The sequence below is a fragment of the Danio rerio genome, chromosome 7 (assembly GCF_049306965.1).
Source record: "Danio rerio strain Tuebingen ecotype United States chromosome 7, GRCz12tu, whole genome shotgun sequence".
Lineage (NCBI taxonomy): Eukaryota > Metazoa > Chordata > Actinopteri > Cypriniformes > Danionidae > Danio > Danio rerio.
In genome coordinates, this window is record NC_133182.1 from 47,955,901 (window position 1) to 47,975,000 (window position 19,100).

Genomic DNA, 19,100 nt, shown 5'->3' on the forward strand with positions numbered 1-19,100 from the left:
TTTTTCCAATATCGAGCCTGTATTTGCATGCATGCCAGTGGACGCAGGTTGGAATGAACGGAATTTTCCGGGGACAAGAGGCCATTTGGATTCTGTTATGAAGTTTTTCATACTAGGAGACAGACATTTGGAGAGAGAGAAAAAAAAGAATTAATTGAACTGTGTGTGCTTCTTGTTCACATTTCAAGTTGAACTACTGATGTAAGGTCAAACTTTAGCAGACACTCATTAAAAGTCCTTTGACATTTAGTGAAAGATTTCTTTCAGTTGACCTACACGTCTGATGCAGAAAACATTAAGCATGAACACCAAGACAAGGTTCTTTAAGTAATGAAGTACAACATGACATAGCCAGGCGAAGCATTAAGTTTTTCAATGTGACAAACAGGCCAGACATGTTCTTAAGCACAGCCAGGCACCAAGAAGTCACATGTGAGTGTTTACAGTGCCAGGATCCATAAAAAAAAAAGATAGAAAAACATGTCACTTTTGCATTCGGTTACAATTACAGCTTTGATTTTTTACTATAGATTAGCTGTGCTGTGTTTTATGCTTTTATACTCGTAGACGTCTGTCTAAAATAGACTGAAAATAATTGATGACTTTTCATATAAAATAAAAGCTGCAAGGCATTGATGTCAGTTCAAAAGTGTCTACCTGCCAGAGAGCAAAATGTTCTGGAAAGTTTGTAATTTCAAGCTGTGTTGACCTTCTAGAAAACGTTGTTTTATACTTTTTTTAGTTCAGACAAGTTTGTTCTGTGATTTTACAGGAAATAAATTACATGGTATTTCTACTATGAAATCAGTTTGTTCCCCTATTATGCTATCATAAAAGATCATTTTTTTTGTAGAGGATTCACAAATAGAATTACAGTGCAGTTCAAACTCAAGAAACACTTCTCGTAACATATATTTTAATCCAGTGGTCCCCAACCTTTTATCACCATGGACCGGTCATCCCTTGACAATTTTACCGGTGGTTCATATGTTGCAAGGCGATCATCAACCTTTTTCTCAGAGGATGACAAAATATTGCCGTCACTCTGCAAGTTGTATTTATGGAGAACATTACAAAGCACTGCAGTGTTTGGGTGTTCTGTGTTTGTCTGAGATAATTAGTTTACCGAAATGTGTATATTCCATACAAACTGAAGCTGATTGGTCAGTTCTTGTCACGTTACTCGTGGTGCGCTTCCGGCATTTATTCAAGTGGGTGCATCTGGAAAGCGCAAGCGCATCATGCCATTTGCGTGCGCAAGCCACGCACCTCTATTGGAAATAACAACTTGCACAAACTCTAGAAAAGATACGATATGCAAACGGCATTTGGGATCTCCAGCTGTTGATCTTTTTGCACAGACATGGCGGATTAACCTGATTTGTTGACAAACGAGTTGCAGATCCATTCCTTGGTGGTTCGTGGGTCCTTCACTGGGCCTTTTCACCTTTAGCAAAGAAACTTTCCAAAGATGTCTGTTTCTTACTCATTTTACTGCTTGTGGGTTAAATTTGGACACTCAAGTGACCAAGATGTAAGTGGTCATTTTTCAAAATAAAAGATTGATCAGAATCAGATAATAAATAAAACATAAATAATTAATGATTTCTTGTGCGGCCCGGTACCAATTGATCCAAGAAGCAGTACTGGTCCGCGTTCTGGTGGTTGAGGACCACTGTTTTAATGAACTCATTTCTCACATAACCTTAAATGATCTGGCTATAAGGGCGACGCAGGGACACACTAGGTAGTGCTGTTGCCTCACAGCAAGAAGGTTGCTGTATCAAGCCTCAGCTGGGTTGGTTGGTGTTTCTGTGTGGATTTTGCATGTTCTCCCTGCGTTAGCGTGGGTTTCCTCTGGGTGCTCCGGTTTCCCCCACAGTCCAAAGACATGCGGTACAGGTGAATTGGGTAGGCTAAATTTTCCATAGTGTATGAATGTGAGTGAGTGAGTGTGTGTGTGTGGATACTTCCCAGGGATGGGTTCCGGCTGGAAGGGCATCCGCTGCGTAAAAACATGTGCTGGATAAGTTGTCGGTTCATTCTGCTGTGGCGACCCCGGACTAATAAAGGGACGAAAAGCCGAAAAGAAAATGAATGAATGGTTTGGCCATAGAATTGTTCTTTCTAATCCTTCATTTCTGTGAATCTACTGGTACAGCTTTACAGTACAGCGCAAGAACAGTTCAGGGCACTCCAGTTTTACAATGTGTCTCAGAAACCAGACATCCATTATCATATGTGACCCTGGGCCACAAAACCAGAGTTACATATCTGAATTTCCTCAGCCATTGTACTGTACACACTGTAGACACAGCAACAATGCCATTGTTAGCTAGTTAACTAATCCAAGTCTTGTTCGCAAACATAGCTTGAGCAGGATGTGTACTGGACCGTTTATAGAATAATAACCAATCACACTATATTATTTAAATAATAAATTCAATGGCCAATCACGTGTTTAGATTAGTCATTGCTAAAAATACTAGAGCATTGTTGAGTACACATGGCTGACTACACTCTTATTGTCTTATCATAAACAACAAATAGCAGATTCTGTGTAAGATCACCTGCTCAGTAATTTTTTTTCTGAAGCATCCGAATAAGGACTGCACAATATTGTATCAACATCAGCATTGCAGTGTGTGTATCCGCAATATTACCATCAATATGTAATGTTGAGTTGGAATTATAGTTAACCAGTCACAGCATAGTTTCAGAATATCATTTGCATATGTTTTTAAGGGAATATATATGCAATGCTGATAAGCTACAGCAACTGTAACATTCATCTCTTTCTATAATTCGGCAGCACAGTGGCTCAGTGGTTAACACTGTCGCCTCACAGCAAGAAGCTTGCAGGTTCGAGTTCCAGCTGGGCCTGTTGGCATTTCTGTGTGGAGTTTGCCTGTTCTCCCTATGTTGGTGTGAGTTTCCTCCGGGTGCTCCGGTGTTTCCCCCACAGTCCAAAGACATGCGCTATAAGTGAATTGAGTAAACTAAATTGGCCGTAGTGTACTGGTTTGTACTAGGTACTGGATTGCAGCTGGGAGGTCGTCCGCTGTGTAAAACATGTGCCCAAATAGTTGGCGGTTCATTCCACTGTGGTGACCCCTGATAAATAAGGGACTAAGCCGAAAAAAAATTATTGAATGAATGAATGAAAACTATACTTTCTGAAATTAATTCTATAGTTCTAACTAGGAAAGTGTTTCAAAAGTGACGTGTCTCCCAAATCGCGATAGGGATTTAGCTATGGTGAAATGTTTTATAGAGGTGGACTTGTGATTAAAAGTTTGCAGGCTGAAGTCCTGGCACCGGCAGGGATTGTAAGTGGTGGGAGTGAATAACCAGTACTCTCACCAACCTCAATACCATGGCTGATGTATGGAGATAAATCTCTTAAGGGCAAGGCACTGATTTTCCCACTGCTTAGGGTGTGTGTTCACTGCTGTGTGTGCACTTGGATGGGTTAAATGCAGAGCACAAATTCAATATACTTGGCCACATGTCATGACTTTCACTTTTCTTTAAGGGATAACGTACATTCAGGTGGTTGTTATTGTAGAATAAAGCTCAGCAGGCTTATTGGTGCACTGACGTGAAGCAGATCACTGTTGTATAAGACTGAAGAGGCTGTATTCTATGAAAACAACTGCCTGGATGTACTTTATTCTGCTTGCTCCAAAATGAATTGTAATAGTTTATTAATTCTTAAAATAAAAGAAAATTTGACAGAAATGAAAAACCTGAATGGAATATACATTAACTTATGTATTATTCAGTCACAAGATGGCGCCAATCAGTCAGAAACAGTGGTGGAGACCAGGCACGTGCACACATAGGGCTCAACCTGTGCAGTGCACATGCCCTTTTTAGTCTTGGATAGAAAGTGCCCTTCCAAAATGATCAAAAGTGCCCCCGCGACGCAGCACACCCTTGGTCCCGCTCTTCAGTAGGCGCGCGACAACACCGGTCTTGAGTACGCGCGCGACAACACCGCTCTTGAGTACGCGCGCGACAACACAGCTGATCAGAACGCGCGCGACAACACCGCTCTTGAGTACGCGCGCGACAACACAGCTGATCAGAACGCGCGCGACAACACCGCTCTTGAGTACGCGCGCGACAACACAGCTGATCAGAACGCGCGCGACAACACCGCGTCATACATCATGCACATGCCCTTCGGACGGTCTCTGCACGGGCCTGGTGGAGACAGACAAGCATATAATAGGCTATATGCACAGTGGTGTTTTCCGGTGAAATCCAGCTTGCTTCCGCTGATCATACAGTACTGTGCAACACTAGAAACACTACTGACCAACACATCTGATGTTATGGATAGTTTAGTTACTGCTGTATGCTGTTATAACCCACTTATATATAATTACGTCAAGTACATAATTATGATATCTAAACGTTTGAAAGTATCGTTTCAAAGACACAAAGTGATTATAGCTACTGCTATAGCACTGCTGTGTGCCACAATGTACAGCATCTTCAAAATTTAAACCTTACCACTGTTTTCCTCAGCTGCAAGGTTTGTATGTGTTCCTATTGTACCACAGTACACAGTATCGGCGGAAGTAAGCCAGCAACATGAGATTTCACTAAAAATAGTCACGCACCAACGTACATATAGTAGAGCCTATTATGAATATGATTGATTGTATTCACTGATTGTCAAGATGATGAGTTGAGCCTATTTTATTAGTTTAAAGGTTGTGATCTCAAAATAACATACCTTGGAATGTCTTGATTGGCCAACCAGAATCTAGTATTGATTAAAACATAATTCAAATAATAAAATGTGTTTGTAGTTGCAATCTGGCACTTAAGAAAGTACTGACCATTATTTGAATCAATGGGTTAAATCATAATGTAAAGTATAACCACTGTTGTCTGATTTCAGTTATTCAGATGTTTGGACCAACATCTGATTTGGTAATGCTGCACAAGTCTAGCCTCTTAGAAAAGCAAAACAAGTAGCAGGAGAATGATTTGACATCCAGATAAATTAAAAAATTATCCATTAAATAATTTTAATCAGGAAAATAATATACCATCTGTAATAAATCATAAGGCTTACACACGTTAGCATATCACAATATCCACAATTAAAATAAGCTCAGAACCACAATAAAATAAGTCTAACTTTATGATTTCTATGACAGATGTTATGAAGAACGGTAACCTAAAGACATTATTAATTGTTAGCAAAAATATATTAATTATACTACTGTTACTCTTTGATACACTTAATTGTAGAATAATAACATCATTCATTCTGACAGCGCTGTATTGTTTGACTTTAATATGATAGTAATCAAAATTTTAAGTGCAACAACAAATTCATTAAAGGTGTCATAAGACAAGAAAACATATTTGTTTTAGTTCCTTTTAGTTTAGTTAATGCAAGTGTTGATCCACGTCAAATGTAGACTACTATAGGTGAATTTCTGATTTGTATCGCAGAGCTCTATAATAATATTAACTTCTCAGTTCTCAATGGACTTTACAGTTCTGTTATCTACTGGTCCAGTGAAACGCAATCACTCGTCCAGTGTTCTTTTCTTTTGAACCAAGTTGAAAATGTAGTCAAAACAAATCACATTCAGTGCTTCCCACACACAGTGCTACCCACACCCAGGTATATAGGCTACAGTGCATGCCGTACATATTGGGACCGCCCAAGTATAGGCTACAGTGTTTCCTCTAGGATTTTATACGGCTGTGGCGGCAGGCCTTTTACACAGATCTACCAACTACCAATGGCATTATTTCAATGACAAATTTTGTGAGTGCAGTATTACAAATCCAGATCGCGTTTATGTGATATGAGCATGAGAATCTCTTTGCTTGCACGCCAATTTCCTCTGTTTCTGCACAAAACTTCTTGCACAACTTCTCAAGTTTTCACTGCTCAAGTGCCGATTTTGTTGTGCGCTCTCAAATAAATGCTGCTCAAGTATGATTTAGTGCGTTTATGTAATGAGTATGTCTCCAATATTTATTTGATTTGCTAGGAATATTTATGAATGTCTCCAACAGACATACTGTACAGAACGGCATTAATGTGTCCTGGGGTAAAGTGAATCGGCCATAAACTCCAGTCAGTCAGTCAGCATGTCACCTTAAAGGGTTAACCAAATAACGCACAGCACTACTACGATTACATAAAAGTTTGTGCTGTTATAATTCGCTTACCTTTTAATACTTTTAGGTGTAATTATAACCCACTATTTAAAATAAAAACAACTAAATGTTTTGAATAAGAAGCTGTAATGTAGAAATGGTGGGATGAATTTTGGTGTGGCTTCATGGGGATCTAGTTCAGGTGTGTGAGTGGAGCATGACTGAATATTTAGTTATTTTGCTGGCAGATTTAAAGTTCTTCAGCGATCTGCATGTTTACCAGCGATCTTCACAGTCTTGATCTCTGATGATTGTGACCGTTGCATACATTTTTGCATTACCTTTTTACTTAAGCCTGCTTTCACTTTGCTTCATCGGACAGCTCGCACACAGGTGCGAGAGCAAGAGACACATTAAATTATTCATTCTTTAATCTAAACGACTCTAAAACTGTATTATATACCCAGAATGACCAAGCTATCGCTCTGTACTGGCTTCAACATATATGTACACCATTACTAATGGTTAATCAATGCATCTGCCTTATTTAAAAAATCTACACTTTTCTAATATTTATTTATCCTACTTATTAGAGATATTGTCTGCTTTTTCTTCTCTTTTCTTTTATTTATTTATCATTCATTCGTTCGTTGGTTCGTTGGTTCGTTCATTCATTCATTCATTCATTCATTCATTCATTCATTCATTCATTCATTCATTCATTCATTCATTCATTCATTTTCTTTTTGGCTTAGTCCCTTTATTAATCTGAGGTCACCACAGTGGAATGAACTGCCAGCTTATCTAGCACCTGTGTTATGCAGCGAATAACCTTCCAGCTACAACCCATTTCTGGGAAACATCCATACACACTCATTCACACTCACTACAGACAATTTAGCTTACCCAATTCACCTGTATTGCATGTCTTTGGACTGTGGGGGAAACCAGAGCACTTTTCTTTGTTTATTTCAACAGTTTTTTTTTTTTATTATAAGAAACAGTGTATAACAGTGTCACATCAAGTAAAATTATTGTTAGAAATTAAATTATGTTTTTTTTGTCGCAAATAGTTAGTAAATTATGTGTTTCAATCCGGCCACCACCACACTGAGCACTGTTTTATTCCACTTTTTGCTGGGTTAAGCAGTGCACTTTATATGTAACAGTATGTAATCACTTATCAGTTTGACAAATTAGTAGTAGCACCAGCATGACCTCTAACAAAACTTGCTCACACCGACAGGAAAATTTTTTTTTGCAAAATGCCACCATTTAGTCGCATTCTGGAGCCCTGCCCAGTGTAGCCTGATCAGTCATATGAGCCTATACATAATCCTGTAAACATGCATTTTATTCACTAGCATTTCTTTCATTTGAATAGGGTATATGCAGAAGTATGCAGAAGAACTTTTAATTTTGCAGTAACCTGGGTCAAGCGATTTCAGTGAATTGTATGAAGTTACACAATTGGCGTGTTTAAGGTCTGTTTTCTTTAAAAATCAACGATCCTCACTGACTGATTGATATACAATATAAAATGGGGCTCAGATTGTACAAGAAGCACTGCATAAAATTACATCTTCTTGCGCCATGGCTTTAAAATATGAACATTTCTTTTACTCCAGTATTTTCAATGGTGTTTCTGCACTCGCCTGCTGATTCTGACGGATTTGTATAAAGGGCTTTTCATCTTGGGTTACGCTTGAACAACTATATTAATGCTGAACTCCAATTAACTGACTATAATTTAATTACATTACAACATTGATGCTGTAAAAGGAACCGTATAAACCTGAAAAAAGTCACATTGATTATTCACCGGAAGTTTGTTGGTGTGGGAAGAAACACTAGCTCTGCATATAGACCATTTCAATGTAGTGATGTCTTTGGCCCATGAACATTTCCTGCTTAGTGTCAAACTATTTAATCTGTAACAAGGGCCAATTCACTAATAACTTAACATTAAAACAGCTATCATAACATTATTTATCAAAATATGGAACTTTTTTGGATCCTTTGAATCCCTCAAAATGATCTATAACCTATCAAAGACTTTAGTATACCTGTTTAATTAATAGATAGGGATAAATATTTGAATATAGTTGTTGGAAAATAATACATAGTAATACATAAGTAATAAGTCTTTTAAGCGAGCATTTAATTTATTAATACATTTTCTTCATGACTTTGGCAGTGGAAATGTTTTTTGTTTTTTTTTATTTCCACCCCTGATATCTCAGAGTCTGTTAAGGAGCCAATTTCTATCCCTGTTTTTATTTTATCTTTGTCTCTAATGCTGCTGTTTAGCATCAGAAATCTGTGTCTCTAATAAAGCCTGTTTAGCATGGCACATTCTGCTTCACTGGGCCACTCCACAAGTCCCCAGTCTGCTCACATAATTGGAGAGATCCTTATGAGAGAGTGTGAAGGGCGGGGAACAAAAGCGGACCGATGGCTAGGACAGTTGTTGGGGCCAGTGTTGACAGCGAGCAGAGCCGGCGTGCTGCGGGAGAGAAGCTGTGGCCCTGTCCGCATGCAGAGTGTACTGCATGCAGGTGTCAGGACTTAGAGTCTAATGAGCCTTAATTAGCCCATTTGAGTAATCAGTGGCTTGATTGGCCCTGTGTGCTTAAGTAAACCAGCACATGTGAAGAGTGCTGGCGGGATTCGGGGCGTTTCAAGAACACTGGTTCACTCGACTGGAGGCTAAAAGTGCTTTTGCCATTACATTTGTATCACGCTATTTACATTTAGCTGAAGTATCGGGGTAAATGATGTGTGTATATGTATGTTAAAAATATGAATAGTTTTGGGTTGGCGAGTCAGACTGTTGAACTAATGGAGGCCTGTGTCTCTTCTCAGCAGCTCTCAGCATTTACCTCTTCATTCTGTCGCCACTTGACAACGCAGACTCTTCAGAGGCCTGCCTGATGCCCATCAGCGTGAGGGACTCAAGTCTTCATCCTTCATCATCACAGCACAAAGACATCTGGACGATTGTCAAGGACGTCACAATCTCTGATAGCTGACGTCTCCCAATGGGGCATCACAGTAAGAGGCGAAGGAAGTCACTCTTGCGTGAGCAAATACAATATGGGTGGTGAGTTAAAACATGTACGAAGGGTATGACAATGTATTTTTGTGACAAAAAAAAAGATTTTTGTTACTTTTTTCTTTTAGAACCAGTCAGTTCTGTTCACTTGTAGGTTTTGATTGCTGTGCAGCTGTGTATAGTAACTGCAAGACTTTTAATACACCTTTACATCTACATTTTACAGCAAATTGACACAAAATATCTTGATATTCACTCAAAAGTGATTTTTGCTGCTTGTTTAAACTGACTTATTTAAAATAAGTGGAGGCAACAAAATGTTCAATCCACTTAAATTTGTAAAAATGATTAAGTTAACTTAAACTGGTAAGAATTTTGTGGAACTCAGCAGTTTTTATAGTGTAGGGATGGCGAGACCGTATTGTTTGCAATATACTAATAAAAAAATTCTGCACATTATTCAAAAAATAGACTTGAGGAATTTCAGCATTGTGGATGTGACATTTGCAGTAAAATTTCAAAACATAAATTCACATAGAAAGTTTACGTTAACATTATGTTAAAACACCTGTTCATATTTTCCAAAACAACTAACCACAGAGTTGAGAGAAGAAAAATAAAACTGCACAACCCAACTGAAATAATGCTAATCAAAAGAATAAGAGTTGCCTCTCTATTGAACAAAAATGTTTTTTTTTTTGCATTTATGAGGGAAAGCTTAATTATGCATGTGACATCTCTCCGTTATGGATGTGACAAATGTGAAATTGGTACTTGTGTGACTTTGGTAATTCAAATATAATAGTTTGAAAACATTAAAAGAGACATTTTTGAGTATTTTTAAAGCACTGTTGCACTAAAAAACACAGAAACGGTTTTGCTATTTTGGCGAAGACATAATTTTTTTCATGGCAAGGTTGACATTTGAATGGAATTGCTCACTTATTATAATAATGATAAAACCTACAATCTGTTGGTGCAATTATTTTTTTTTTTACAGTATCGTGTGCTATCATTTTGTATTTTTGAGCTTGTTTACAAACAGATTTAAGGACATTTACTTTAAATTAACATCACTCAAGTGGTTTCCTATTACAGAATCAGGACGAAATTATGATATTTTATAGTATTCAATACAGTGACAAAGGCTAGGTCAATTAGCATTGTATTATAAATATGTTATGTGTTTAATTTATCGCTGGCAGCTAGCTTTCTGCAACTTTCAGGTGGTCGCCCACTGAAGAAAGCAGGGCTGCGCCTGGTCAGTACCTGAATGGGAGACCACATGGGAAAGTTAGGTTGTTGCTGTAAGGGGTGTTAGTGAGACCAGCAGAGGGCGCTCAACCTGCCTTCTTTGTTGGTTCTACCGCCCCAGTATATTGATGGGGACTCTATACTGATCAGTGATGAGACGATAAACCGACGTCCTGACTCTTTGTGGTCATTAAAAATCCTGGCCAAATTTGCTCACTGGCCTATGTCCATTATGGCCTCCTTACCATCCCTTACCATAATTGACTTCATCACTCTGTCTTATCTCCACCAATCAGCTGGCGTGTGGTGTGCAGTCTGGCGCAATATGGCTGCCATCACATCATCAAGGTGGATGCTGCACACTGGTGGTGGATGAGGAGATTCCACCCCAAAAAATGTGTAAAGAGCTTTGAGTGTCTAGAAAAGCGCTATATAAATGTACGGAATTATTATTATTATATTATTATTATTATTATTATTATTATTATTATTATTATTATTATTATTATCATCATCATTGTTATTGAAATATAGCTCACCTAATGTTACTAATATGCAACAATTAGGAGCAAATAGAGTGGAAGATATTAAAGAGTTGTGTCTAGTTTTAAAGGTACTTTCACAGCGACAAGCTGATACTCCTAAAAGTAATGTTTGAAACATTTTCCCCTCTGACATGGTACTGCATACAAACTAGGATTATGAAATATCATCTACTTAATAGGGAGCACGGATGACGCCTGCACAGGTGCAGGCACCAATCACAGATATTCAGTGTTTGTCTGATGACGCATTGTTTCAATTTTCCCCTTCCCTCAAACGGAGCTTTTCACCCTCACTCCCTTGTGTCACAGATTTCAGGGAAAAACAAGGAGCTGTTTTGCTCTTTAATGGAGAGCTGAAAGCTGTAGATTTACACTTCCACCTTTTATTTAGCTGGTCATATCTTCTCCCCATAGCCAAGAGCACAAACTAATCCTGTATTGCGTTTCAATATAATGATATATAGAAATGGTGATTACCCTCTAATTCAATTGCGTGGTAATCAAATTGTAGTAATGGTGCTTATTCGGTACCCCAATTTATAGTTTTCCCAGAAATCATTAAGCAATTTACCCTTCAAATCTACTTTGAATATGCGTGAGCACAGACGCACACACACAGACTAGTATTATGGTGTATTATATGAAGCCCCAGCTGTTTGAGATGATGATGGTAGCAGAAGGACTCTTGTGAGAGTCATGGGTAAACAGAAAGAGTCCTGGCTGTCTTCTTCTGGACACAGACTCCTTCCTGTTTGCCAGGATTGGGATAAAGATGCTGGAATCAAAAGACGGCACTGAAACATGTCCAAAGTTTGAGCCACATGTGTTTACCCTTAACCTCAACAAAGCCTGCTTCCGAACGCCTAGAATATCGGCCTGTCAGTACATTTTGGAACATGGAGAGGAGGGGCTAAAGTCTACAGAGCCTTTGCAAGCACACTTGTTTTGTTTGTGCCATTCACTTGGTGCATGTCAACAGCCTAATGTAATCGCTCACTTTCTGTTTGCTTTCATAAAGGGTTTTACATGCATTAAATGCTGTAATGAACCAAGTCCTTGGATAGAATTGCCTAACACCCTCCCATCTGCGACTCTTTTCGAACTTTTTTAATATTAGACGATTTTCAGGGATGCGTTTTCGTACATACGGCTTCAGATCGATACCTGTCATGCCAGTGGGAGCACGCTGGATGCCAATGCTATATGAAGAGCCCTCATAACACTGCTGGCATTGTGTATATGCATGACGCTCCATTCGGCACAACGCTCAGCCGTGTGAAGCCTGCAGTCCCAGCTTCCCCAGCTGCCAAAGCACGGCTGGTTCTCATGGTCCCTTAAAAGCCACACATGCAAGCTTAGAGTCGCCTATTGCCCAGGGCTCCGCAGCATCCACTTAGACACTGACAGTGCCCGATAACCCTCTCTCCGGGGGACTTGTGGCAGAGACCGATCTAACAGGCCCACGGTGATGTGATGTGAGCCTCGTGTCTGTGTCCATGGTGGGCATTTCATTTCGTTCTCTTTCTCGCTTTCCGCTGCTGCCAGAACAGCTGTATGTCTTTAGGAAAAGCTCTGTCTGTCTGGAGCGAGGATGAAACCACTCATTTCTCGCTTCTAGGATGAAGAGTGAGCTGACTGAAGGCCTCTGTCGGCATTTCATAAAGACAGAACAGCAGGAACAGGCTTGTAGTGAATGTGTTCACGTATGATGAAATTAGTTTGCTGTTAGTGATGATCAGACTGTTCGATTCTTCAGTGTCATTCAGGGAAGAAATGCCTCAGGGGTTAGGCTTGAGCTTTAGTGCTAGTTCTTTATGTGTATTTATGGATGTTCTTTCCTCCTTAAGGTCAGTTTTCACCGTGTTATTGAAGAAAAAAAGTGACATTGCAACATTATATTTTTCTGCAATACATAATTTCACTAGCTGAAAGGAATAGCGGGCGACACGGTGGCTCTGTGGTTAGCACTGTCGCCTCACAGCAAGAAGGTCACTGGTTTGAATCCCAGCTGGGTCAGTTGGCATTTCTGTGTGGAGTTTGCATGTTTTCCCTGTGTTGGCGTGGGTTTCCTTTGCGTGCTTTGGTTTTCTTTGTATAGGTAAATTAAATAAAACTAAACTAAAAATAAATGTGTGTGAATGAGAGTGTATCAGTGTTTGCCAGAGATGAAAGGGCATCCGCTGAAACATATGCTGTATAAGTTGCCGGTTCATTCCGCTGTGGCAACCCCAATGAATTTAGCCTATTTTCTGTTTTTTTGGAGAACATGCAAACTCGAAAGAAAGAAACTCCAGTTCCCCTGTAGTCCAAAGACATGTGCATTAAGTGAATTGGATAAACTGTATCGGCTGTAGTGTTTGAGTGTTTGAGTGAGTGAGTGAGTGAGTGAGTGAGTGAGTGAGTGAGTGAGTGTGTGTGTGTGTGTGTGTGTGTGTGTGTGTGTGTGTGTGTGTGTGTGTGTGTGTGTGTGTGTGTGTGTGTGTGTGTGTGTGTGTGTGTGTGTGTGTTTGTGTGTGTGTGTGTGTGTGTGTATGGGTGTTTCCCAGTACTGGGTTGCCTATACAACATATGTCAGAATAGTTGGTGGTTCATTCCAAGGTGGTGACACCTGATAAATAAGGGACTAAGCTGAAAGAAAATGTATGAATGTAAAAATAGCACTATATAGTCTTCATGGTTTATATACATAAGTTCAATTCTAAATCTAAATATAAACTTTCTTAAAATAACAAAATTAATTGATTGTGCCTAAACATTTTTGAGTCACAGGCTTTAAAGTCATATGCAGAGGATAAACATCTTATTAACTTTATGGTTAAACTTTGCAATAATGTGAATTTTTAACTGTGACTCATGGTCATCTACTGCATAATCCTGATTAATAATTGCAGATCCTATGATGTACACACATTGCAATATTGATGCTAAAAGAATATACTGTTCAGACATAGTTACACTGTATTCAGTATGCTAGATTTACTTGGGAGCCATTTTTTACTTAAAGAATTATGCATCTGAGTGCTGCAAGGATGGTGTAATTTTGTAGGGCTGGTGAGAAGTTTGTATCCTGGTAAAGAGCCAGAAGATCAAAATTGTGATTTTGTGATTTTTTTCCTCTTAATTTGAAAGTTTGAAAGTTTCGTTAAACTAGTTTGTCAATGCTTGAGTATATTCATTCATTCATTTTCCTTCGGCTTAGTCCCTTTATTCATCAGGGTTCGCCACAGCGGAATGAACCTACAACTTATCCAGCATATGTTTTACACATTGGATGCCCTTTCAGCTGCAACCCAGTACTGGGAAACACCCATACACTCTCACATTCACACACATTCACTACGGCCAAGTGACTTTATTTAATTCACCTATAGCGCATGTGTTTAGACTGTGGGGAAACTGAAGCACCCGGAGAAACCCACGCGAACACGGAGAGAACATGCGAACTTCACACAGAAACGCCAACTGACCCAGCCAGGGCTCAAACCAGTAACCTTCTTGCTGTGAGGCGACAGTGCTAGCCACTGAGCCACCATGCCACCCCAGGCTTGAGTATAAACACAACAAATCTGAAAAAAAAAGACTAGTTGTTTTATTATTTAGGCATTTTAGCAACTTTATATTTTAATGTGGGTAAACAACAACAACCACACAAAATAACCAATTCAATCAAAATCCAATTAGCAAGCAAGCAAATAAAGTAACAAAGAAAAAATCAGTCAATCAAACAGACAGACAAACAAACAAACAAACAAACAAACAAACAAACAAACAAACAAACAAACAAACAAACAAACAAACACACACACACACACACAAAGAGTAGAGATGCAATGAACACTTGAACTATGACTACATCAAAATTCAGTATAGCTGATCAAAAATGACAAGACTGAAAAGTAGTTGAATGCAAATAAAAAAAAAATGATGTAAGCTATAATAAGATTTTGCTATAATCTGCATTTTACTATAATGCATGTGCTCTCACGATCTGGCCAAATAGAATAGTGTGTGCAACTGGAATAATGTTGAAAATTGTTCTTATGTCAGTGGTTTCTCATGGCTTAAGACCTGAAAACCCTCTAGTGTGAATAAAATATTGATTGAACAGATAGCTGACAAAATGTACACTAGTGCAAGTATGGAGGTTCCCCTTTGAATCTTATAGCCCGTTTCCACTGAGTGGTACGATTCGGTACGCTTTTATGGCCATTTCCACTGTCAAAAGGTACCTAAAAGCAAATCGTACCTTATCACTCTTTGGGTACACTTTGCAAGGGGTACCTAGCACAGCAAAAGGGTACCAAAAGGTGGAACTAGACGCGCAGCTGAACACTATTGGTTTACAGAGAAACGTCATGCATACACAAGCGTAGAATGAAAACTAAGAACCGCCATTTTTTAATATACAGCCGAGACATTACATCATAATACTATATGCATATAATAACGAGCCATGGTTGAACCGAGCTCAATCAAACCTTTCATTGTCTTGATGAACAGCCACAAAGCCAAGAAGAACAAATCTGCTGTGTCAAGTGCGAGCGGTTTCACTTTCTCCAGGGAACTTGCGATTGCTTGCATGAACATCTATATTTGAAATAACAAACGTGAGTGTCAAGTGCGAAAAAACAAAGGAAAAGATGGAAAAAACAAGAGCAAATGATTCTTTCATCAACCTAAACCATAAACAAACCGCCATGTTTATCATCGCTTTTTGGACTATTATGAACTCGGAATGACGGAATTGCTTTCTAACAGAGGTTACATGTGCTACTGAAGATGCAGATGAAATGGTTTGCACCGCCTGGGCTATATGTTGTTTGTAGTTTTCGAACCCAAATAAGGACTAAATGTATGCTGTGTAATTGGTATCATATTGGAGACTGTAAGTGTCTGTATGTGTTCATTTATGTTGCATTTATTTATTTCATTTAATTGCAGACGTTACAGTAGGCTATTTCACCTCACCATTGATCTGCAGTTATAATCAAATCATGTTCATAGAAACGTTAGTAATGAACATTTATACAAACATATTGATGTGTATAAAACATCTGTTTTGTGAGAAGTGCTTCTCATATGATATGTGAACGACCTGTACAGCTTTACTTTGAGCGAGATTTCCTTGAGCGAGAATGACGTCAACTAAAACTTTCTGTCGTACACCACCCTTGGTACCCTTTAGGCATTGTAAACGCAAGCCTGATAAAGGTGACCCGTACCGACCCGTATTGTACCGTACTGCACCAGTTAGTGGAAATGGGCCATTAGTGGTCATCTTGTGCGATATGTGTTCTGGCACTGGCTTCAATAGTTATACTTTACTAGTGTTAGTAATTCTACTTTACTAGAATTATGGTATCAATTGTCCATAACTACACCGCTGCTGCCATTAAGTTCAGTTCCAGACGTCGAAAATGAAAACGCACACTACAAAGTTAATAAAACATCCCACTAACCATGCTTTTATCTACGTCTCTCTCTTTCACACACTAACACACATAGGCATACATGAAATAGCTAAGTGAAATGAAAGTGGGAACCTTCACGCCACTTGGCCGGCACACGTGGACAAGCCAGTGCCGAATGGCTGCCTCACTGTCACCGGCTGATAGCCAGGCTTTAATGGAAAAGATACAGCCCAGCCAAAGACTGGGAATCATTTCTACGATAAAGTTATATGTTCAGCCTTGAACAACTGAGAGATAATGTTTGGCTTCATTATAATTCCCAGTGTGTTTAAACAGGCAGCCCAGAATGCAAACAAAAGCAGATGAAATTTGAAAAGTATTATCAATATTGCAGATAGCGGATGCCCTTTCCAATCAGAAAAAGCGTATCTCGCATAGCAAATTTATGGTTGACTAGTTCATTCGTTTCTATTAGCCTGTTGTATGTTTCTCCCTTCCTCATATATATTTATGTGGAATTTATGAGAGGGCCAAACAAACTGTCATTAGATATTCCTTTAATTCACTAAGCTGGCCCGCTAAAGGTAGCTGGGTGGATTTAAAAGGCATTAGTTTGTTCTGACTGATGTTTTTCTGAACTCCCTCCAAAGGACCATCCGTCTCGTGCCCGGGCCACAGTCCGGCATGCTTGTTGCTCTGCGTTTATATGTGTGTGTGTGTACTTATGACAGATAGAGGCCCCGTGTGTGTTTCTGTGAGCAGTTCTTGCTGTGTGCACCACTGCGGCTCCTTCACACGCCACTCGACGTATTCTGCGAGTCTCTTAATAGCAAGCTGCTGGAGCAAAATAATTGTCATTTTCCAGCCACTGGGCCTAAAGTCATATAACATAATGAAATGTCTAAAAAAGCGAGGGGGTGGGGTGCTTTGTGTGTATATATATATATTTCTATGTGGTGCTTGGGGTTCGGCTCAGTGCACGGGAGGCCTGCTGAATCAAATGTTGTGCCACTTGAATAATTTACTGTATACCTTGGAAAGTGTGTGTGTGTGTGTGTGTGAGTGTGTGCAGAGGGGTATTCAAGAATGCCAGCAAGGTGAAATGTCTAAATATTGTATATGCCCACTCCAAAGTGTGTTTGTGCACGCTGTGATATATGTCCTGGGGATCCTGATACAACATTCGATACAGTCCTGCTGGACAGATTAGACTGTTAACAGAAGAAGCCGAGGTGTGGCAGGAACTGGTGATATGTGCCTCGGCACTAAGTGTTCTGGGACAGGCTGATGGGTTGATTTAAGCCCGGGTTGGAGCAAGTGGAGATAAATGTTAGTGATGCTTCTCTCTCTCTCCTCCCCATTTTTTCTACTTCAGCAGATCCATCAACTGCTATTGAGGGTAATGAGTGAGGCGTGGAGGTGAACACATTACAGAGGGCTGACCTTGCCCACAAAGAGAAAGAGGGTGTTAGATGCCCCCTGAAGCTTGTCCCCCCTCACCTGGAATAACTGTAGGAAAATTGCGTGAGGTTTATGTTTACACTTTGTAATGCTGCCAGTTGTTTTATTTCCTAAAAAGTGTAAATGGTGTAGTGTTAACATGATGCAAGTTTTTTTTTTTTTTTTTTTTGGAGGGGGAAACTTTTTTGAAAAGTATTTATAACAGGTTCATTGGAAATACGTGATTTAGCCTACATGTTTGTGGAACTGAAAAGCACACTTGAATATACAGTACATTTGACTGCCGTTTCTTAGTAAAATGAATGCTTTGTGGCAGTATGATGCCAGTGAGTTCAGTTCCTTTTCACACTAATGATATTTACAAGAACATTTATTTTTATTTTTATTTGTTTTAATTTTAATTTTAATTTTTATTTATTTGTATTTTTATTTATTTATGTATGTATTTATTTATTTATGTATAATTTTTTTAAAAGGAAGATATTGAAAGATAATCGGTCCTGAATGCTGTTTTTAGCAGGTTCCTGCTCTGCAGTACATAAAAACATACAGACAGCCTTAACATCTCATTCATTCACAAATGAGTACAGTACAAACAATCACTAAACATACAAAATAGAGGGAAGCAGGCTACTAACTCAGTGGCTACCGTGATAGTTGACCATCAGATGACCAGCATGGGATTTTTAAAAAAGTCTCAATGTTGGTTCTGTTTTAGATGTTGTGGGATCTCGTTCCAGGCTTTTGTGAATACATAAAAGAAAGATCTCTGTCCATAACAGTTTTTAAAAGGGGGGTCCAGAATGTAATTTTAAGGCTTGGTTGTGTTTATAGGATGCAAAGCAATGTGTGCTCATGTTTCACTTGAAGGAAATCACTTTATTTTTTCATTTATCTCACTTTGATTATACACAGCTATTCAGCTAACATGAAAACATTTCTAGTTCCTCTGAAAGGTCCGCCCTTAAGTGGCTCTGATTGGTCATCATCATAATGTGCTTCTAAATACATGCAAGACCATTCAAATATTTTGCTCGTCTTCAACTATTGACAGCAGATCACTCAATGAAAGAAAGGAAGAGATTTGTATTCGCGATATCTTTACTGCTCCATTCATTTAACCTAGCAAATGCAATGCTTAGAACATCACTGTGCCTCTCGCAATCAGTTCTCTTGCTCATTCACTTGCGTTACCATCATTTTTGAGTATTTTAACAAATTTTTGGGGATCTGGTA

The 19,100-nt window shown here is 39.0% G+C and overlaps 1 protein-coding gene across 15 annotated transcripts in view; it reads left to right on the forward strand.

Moving 5' to 3' along the window:
• Positions 1 to 19,100, forward strand: part of znf536 (zinc finger protein 536) — a 496,275-nt gene that overhangs the window by 133,350 nt on the left and 343,825 nt on the right. For 8 of the 15 annotated variants that reach the window (XM_073907215.1, XM_073907216.1, XM_073907219.1 and 5 more), the window contains one exon: positions 9,004 to 9,241. The gene's annotated coding sequence lies outside the window, so the exon portion shown is untranslated. The remainder of the gene's footprint in view (positions 1 to 9,003; positions 9,242 to 19,100) is intronic. The other 7 variants (XM_073907221.1, XM_073907220.1, XM_073907223.1 and 4 more) reach the window with 1 other exon arrangement.